Below are 7170 nucleotides of genomic sequence, written 5' to 3' on the forward strand. Positions count from 1 at the left end.
TTTCAGAGAAATTTTCTACGTTGTTATTGATTTTTTTTTTAAGGAGAAGGGGGGGGGGTTGACTTTTTTATTCTAAGAATTTGTTAAAGTGAGTTTGTAAATACATCTACGAACTTGAGCTGGATTGTGACCTTTGGGTCAAGGGGTCAAAGGTCAAGGTCAAAGGTCAAGGTCATCAAAGCATTTCATAAAGAAATATAAAAGTAACGGCCATATCAAGTATACAAGTCATTTGATCATTGCACGCGCGCGAAGGTGCAATGCATGAAAGCTATATCATCGTGACTACACTTTTAATGTGTTTCTATTCTTTGAATTTTGAAACGTTTCATAAAAAAAATTACGACTATATCAAGTAAATCGGTCATTTAACGCATTGCGCGCGCACACGTGCATGCAAGTCCTTGCATTCAAGTTTGATAGTAGCATAATGTAAGAATCCGTCATAAACAGTGCGACATTTAACTCCGGACACGACATTTGTCCGGACTTTCGCCAACCACTTTTCCAAAGATACATGGAAACCATTTATGTCATCTGGTGGGATTTTTTTGATCTGAAGAACAACATGGACTAACCTTCACACCTGAATATCTTCTAGTTTAAAAGATATTACACCTGCAATCAAGGAATCCCATGGGATTATGGTGGGATTTGGCAAAATGAATATCCCACCATTATTCTGTGGGAGAAAAATGAGTTCTGTGGGATTTTTTCTATAGAATCAAAACTCCCATTTTTAACCCTACATGGGATTTTTTATCCCATAATGTATGAAATGGGACAAGAAGTTCTATAATTGACACTAATAGGATTAAAAGTTCTCTATCAAAATGATTTATAGAATATTTTATCCTACAGGAGAATAGAAATTGGTTTGATCTCTTTAATGTACAGGGAAAAACAGTCCATCTTCTTTTAATTTAATACAGTCAAGGGTCAAAATTACTTTTGAAAGCTTGTTGCCATATACATGTAATTCATTAAAACTAAACATTTTAAAATCATTACCTTGATATTTCTACTCTAGCTTATATTACTGTTTAAAAGAATTACTGTCATATTATATGGGTACAGTCCACTAATTGTTTGTCCATAGGCGACAATGGTAACGTTCCTTCTCATAGCGATGTCCCTAATTTTCGTTCGGTAGTGAGTGACCCCTCAAATCAAAGCACATCAACTTGTCTTTCCTTGGTTAAAATCTCGAGGTGGCATGTCAGATTCGTTTTCCGGCAAAATGCGTCTGTCTGCGGGAACCTCTAAAAATGAAAGTGAAAGTAGGGGAATTTCAGAATTCTCACTGGCGTTATAATACACAAAATAATTCGACTGATCTTCTTGATAAATTACATTTTCAAAGCTTTTTTGGCAGGAAAGATACTCCTTATCAACAAGTGTGAGGCTCAGTTCAGTACACCTGCCCAATTTTTTTTATGCAAGTCTGCAATTTAAGGAACTTGTAATTTTTTCTGCACTACTTTCTTCTCCTACCGATTCTAAAAATAATTAGTGGGATGTACCCAATATGAAAAAGCATTTTTTGGATTTTACAAATATTTCACACTGTTTTTCAATCTAGAGCATAAGTAGAGACATCATGCCAAGTTTCATGAAAATTCAACAATTAATTAAGATTTTACAGCATTTACAGTTCTATGTGTAATATCCTTAAAAAATGCTCCAATCTAGCCAAAACTGCACCCAAGTTTTGAGTCAAATATTAGCCTATTAACACATTTATACCATTCTAATCACCTTCATATCTTTAAATACATATAGTCAAATCATAATCATGCACTTAATTGGGTCAATTTCACTTATTTTAAAAAATTTATGTATTTCCGCACAAAATATGACCACTTTTCACCCTCTAATTCATAGTTTCTCCAGAAATGACAAAAAAATGAAGTTCACAAATACGCCGAAAGTAGTAAAATAAAAAAGTACTGATTATTTCCTGTCCATTGATGTATCATTCATGAAATTTGGACTATGAATGAAAAAGTTATAAGCCTTTATAATCCTATATAGAATCATTTGTTTCAAAGCAATTTTTATACCAATGCAAATTTACTCGTCTATGATGTCACAATGACATCATAAAATGGATAGCTCAATACATGTGTATTATTACTTTTCCCGTACTTTTCATTTAAGACAAAATCAGTGCTTATATACTATTATTTACTTTAAAAAATAAAAATATGTGGTGTTGCAGATAAAATAAATAGTTCACTAAAGTTGTTTTGTTTCCATGGTAACCATTTTGTAATTTGTAGGAAAATGAGACAAAATTTTGAATTTCCTGACAAATCGCATAATTTTGACTGTCAAATATTCATGAAATTTCAATTCTTATATCCGTGTAATCTTAATAATGCATAATTTACAAAACAAAGATGTAGATCTAATTAATTTGAAAATCTTAAATAAAAAAAGAAAATCTATATGAGCTACAAAATGTATATATAGCAGTGCATGTACAGATTAGTTATAGCTTAATACTTTCACATTCTGATCACCTATTTAATATGTAAATTTCCTCACCCCCACCCCATCCTCCCACTTCAATGAATTTTTTTTTTAGAAAACTTGAACTTACATATTTTGCCGACTGTCACATTTTGCTGGTTCTTTTTCAAGATGTATTCAAATGGGTGTGCATTTGCTGGCCAATAGTTTTAAACACCATCTGCATGGACCTCATGTTTTTCCTGTACCAATCACCATGAACCTTAAAAAAAATCAATACAATAAATGGTACAATATCACATTTGCAGACAGACAGACAGACACACAGACATTCAACACGTACAATTTTACCATATTCCTTTTATGCCCATTACTTGAACTTAATTAATTTTAAAAATGATTATTTTGCTCCCACCTGAAATAACACTGTTTACACTGGTAATTAAGTTAATTCAGCAGAATAGGTAAAAATCATGTTTTACTGACAATAATTGAACATTCAACAAATACATGTAATGCAATTGCTAAAAAATATGAGAAAAATCAGTTAATGTGCATGTTCACACACATCGTTTAACTCCCAGACAACTGTACCCAGCTTGACCGCACAACTGATCTGAAATGATGTATGTCAAGTATGCATATGTGACGTGCCGATCATCGACATGTTCCAAAAACATTAAATTGTTATTTACAAATATTGTACTAAGGTATACCTCTTACCTCCTGTGTAAAATACAAATGCCCATTACCTATATACTGCTTAACACTGCCCTGAACAGTTTTGATAGCTTTCTGCTAAGTCTACTTTCACTTCGACCTTGACCCCGATTGAATACCGATCCCGAACTCATTTGTGAATTTTTGTGTATTGAAAATAAACCACAGTGGAGCATGTACTTCTACATAATTGCTTCTTAATCAAATTATACATTTACGACTCTGAATAAATAAATTATATAAATCGATACATTTAATCTACACGATACATGTGTAAACAATGGGTGTTCATGTTGACTGTTCCGGGGGAGGGGGGGGGGGGGTCTAGACACTTTATATATGAATCAATTTGTTTAAAAATGTGTATCAACAATATAAGAATTGTTTTTTTCATAAATTTGAACAATTGAAAATAATAGAAAACAACAACTTTGAAATAAATTCAAGATTTATGACATCTTCCACTTACTTATAGGCTTCCTAATATGGGTACAGTCCACTAATTGTTTTCCCATAGGCGACAATGTTAACGTTTCTTCTCATAGCGATGTCCCTAATTTTCGTTCGGTAGTGAGTGACCCCTCAAATCAAAGCACATCAACTTGTCTTTCCTTGGTTAAAATCTCGAGGTGGCATGTCAGATTCGTTTTCCGGCAAAATGCGTCTGTCTGCGGGAACCTCTAAAAATGAAAGTGAAAGTAGGGGAATTTCAGAATTCTCACTGGCGTTATAATACACAAAATAATTCGGCTGATCTTCTTGATAAATTACATTTTCAAAGCTTTTTTGGCAGGAAAGATACTCCTTATCAACAAGTGTGAGGCTCAGTTCAGTACACCTGCCCAATTTTTTTTATGCAAGTCTGCAATTTAAGGAACTTGTAATTTTTTCTGCACTACTTTCTTCTCCTACCGATTCTAAAAATAATTAGTGGGATGTACCCAATATGAAAAAGCATTTTTTTGATTTTACAATATTTCACACTGTTTGTCAATCTAGAGCATAAGTAGAGACATCATGCCAAGTTTCATGAAAATTCAACAATTAATTAAGATTTTACAGCATTTACAGTTCTAAGTGTAATATCCTTAAAAAATGCTCCAATCTAGCCAAAACTGCATCCAAGTTTTGAGTCAAATTTTAGCCTATTAACACATTTATACCATTCTTAATCACCTTCATATCTTTGAATACATATAGTCAAATCATAATCAAGCACTTAATTGGGTCAATTTCACTTATTTTATAAAATTAATGTATTTCCGCACAAAATATGACCACTTTTCACCCTCTAATTCATAGTTTCTCCAGAAATGACAAAAAAATGAAGTTCACAAATACCCCGAAAGTAGTAAAATAAAAAAGTACTGATTATTTCCTGTCCATTGATGTATCATTCATGAATTTTGGACTATGAATGAAAAAGTTATAAGCCTTTATAATCCTATATAAAATCATTTGTTTCAAAGCAATTTTTATACCAATGCAAATTTACTCATCTATGACGTCACAATGACATCATAATAATGGATAGCTCAATACATGTGTATTATTACTTTTCCCGTACTTTTCATTTAAGACAAAATCAGTGCTTATATACTATTATTTACTTTAAAAAATAAAAATATGTGGTGTTGCAGATAAAATAAATAGTTCACTAAAGTTGTTTTGTTTCCATGGTAACCATTTTGTAATTTGTAGGAAAATGAGACAAAATTTTGAATTTCCTGACAAATCGCATAATTTTGACTGTCAAATATTCATGAAATTTCAATTCTTATATCCGTGTAATCTTAATAATGCATAATTTACAAAACAAAGATGTAGATCTAATTAATTTGAAAATCTTAAATAAAAAAAGAAAATCTATATGAGCTACAAAATGTATATATAGCAGTGCATGTACAGATTAGTTATAGCTTAATACTTTCACATTCTGATCACCTATTTAATATGTAAATTTCCTCACCCCCACCCCATCCTCCCACTTCAATGAATTTTTTTTTTTTAGAAAACTTGAACTTACATATTTTGCCGACTGTCACATTTTGCTGGTTCTTTTTCAAGATGTATTCAAATGGGTGTGCATTTGCTGGCCAATAGTTTTAAACACCATCTGCATGGACCTCATGTTTTTCCTGTACCAATCACCATGAACCTTAAAAAAAATCAATACAATAAATGGTACAATATCACATTTGCAGACAGACAGACAGACACACAGACATTCAACACGTACAATTTTACCATATTCCTTTTATGCCCATTACTTGAACTTAATTAATTTTAAAAATGATTATTTTGCTCCCACCTGAAATAACACTGTTTACACTGGTAATTAAGTTAATTCAGCAGAATAGGTAAAAATCATGTTTTACTGACAATAATTGAACATTCAACAAATACATGTAATGCAATTGCTGAGAAAAATCAGTTAATGTGCATGTTCACACACAATCAGTTAACTGTGCATGTTGACCGCACAACTGACACATGCATATGTGACGTGCCGATCATCGACATGTTCCAAAAACATTAAATTGTTATTTTGTATACCTCTTACCTCCTGTGTAAAATACAAATGCCCATTACCTATATACTGCTTAACACTGCCCTGAACAGTTTTGATAGCTTTCTGCTAAGTCTACTTTCACTTCGACCTTGACCCCGATTGAATACCATCCGAACTCATTTGTGAATTTTTGTGTATTGAAAATAAACCACAGTGGAGCATGTACTTCTACATAATTGCTTCTTAATCAAATTATACATTTACGACTCTGAATAAATAAATTATATAAATCGATACATTTAATCTACACGATACATGTGTAAACAATGGGTGTTCATGTTGACTGTTCCGGGGGAGGGGGGGCATTTTTTAAGACACTTTATATATGAATCAATTTGTTTAAAAATGCTGTAAAATATAAGAATTGTTTTTTTCATAAATTTGAAACTTGAAAATGATACAAAAACAACAACTTTGAAATAAATTCAAAATTTATGAAAATATTTCCACTTACTTAAATGCTTCCTAATATGGGTACATCCCACTAATTGTACTCCCATAGGCGACAATGTTAACGTTTCTTCTCATAGCGATGTCCCTAATTTTCGATTTTCGTAGTGAGTGACCCCTCAAATCAAAGCACATCAACTTGTCTTTCCTTTTTTGGTTAAAATCTCGAGGTGGCATGTAGGAATTTGGTTTCCGGCAAATACGTATGTCTGCGGGAACCTCTAAAAATGAAAGTGAAAGTAGGGGAATTTGAACTCTCACTGGCGTTATAATACACAAAATAATTCGGCTGATCTACTTGATAAATTACATTTTCAAAGCTTTTTTGGCAGGAAAGATACTCCTTATCAACAAGTGTGAGGCTCAGTTCAGTACACCTGCCCAATTTTTTTTATGCAAGTCTGCAATTTAAGGAACTTGTAATTTTTTCTGCACTACTTTCTTCTCCTACCGATTCTAAAAATAATTAGTGGGATGTACCCAATATACATGCTGTTGTCATGGTTGTCTAAGATATAAAGTTGTTATTCTTAGTCTTTACTATCATAAACCAAAAATTAGACTTATGCATAGATCTATCTTGATTTTACAAGGAACATGATGAATGGTAGCTAAAATAATAGCCATTTTTGAAAATATCATTGAAATAGATTTGTAATGGGTTTTGGTTATATTATAATTGCTGAAATACTTCCAACCTGTTAAAACTATGTTAATTTGTTTCACCTCCAGTTTAGACTCAATTTTCTCATATTTTGTATGTCATATTGTCATTTTGTAAACTGATGGGCTGAATCCCCAAAAGTTTAAAACCCCAATAAACTCATTTTATAAAAGTCCCTTTCTTGAGTGCTCCTTATACATAGGAGGGAATTCCATAACTGAATATGCTGAATGGAACTGTAGCACCTTTTGACTTATTAATTTGCGCTGAGGTGATTGTGGATAATTCA

At 32.2% G+C, this 7170-nt stretch overlaps 1 long non-coding RNA gene across 2 annotated transcripts; it reads right to left on the reverse strand.

Moving 5' to 3' along the window:
* Window positions 1–1122: 1122 nt before the first annotated feature.
* LOC134282514 (uncharacterized) lies at window positions 1123–6240 on the reverse strand. Of its 2 annotated transcripts, none has more exons than XR_009995306.1 (5): window positions 6222–6240; window positions 5222–5353; window positions 3665–3875; window positions 2606–2737; window positions 1123–1262 (listed from the first exon to the last, which is right to left on the reverse strand). It is a non-coding gene; the product is annotated as an uncharacterized LOC134282514 (long non-coding RNA). The 2 variants fall into 2 exon arrangements; XR_009995307.1 differs by lacking the exon at window positions 6222–6240 and adding an exon at window positions 5759–5777.
* Between the last annotated feature and the right edge of the window lie 930 nt (window positions 6241–7170).

This window comes from Saccostrea cucullata, unplaced genomic scaffold (assembly GCF_032062105.1).
Source record: "Saccostrea cucullata isolate Sc308-1 unplaced genomic scaffold, CSIRO_AGI_Scuc_v1 ctg17761, whole genome shotgun sequence".
NCBI classification, from domain to species: domain Eukaryota; kingdom Metazoa; phylum Mollusca; class Bivalvia; order Ostreida; family Ostreidae; genus Saccostrea; species Saccostrea cuccullata.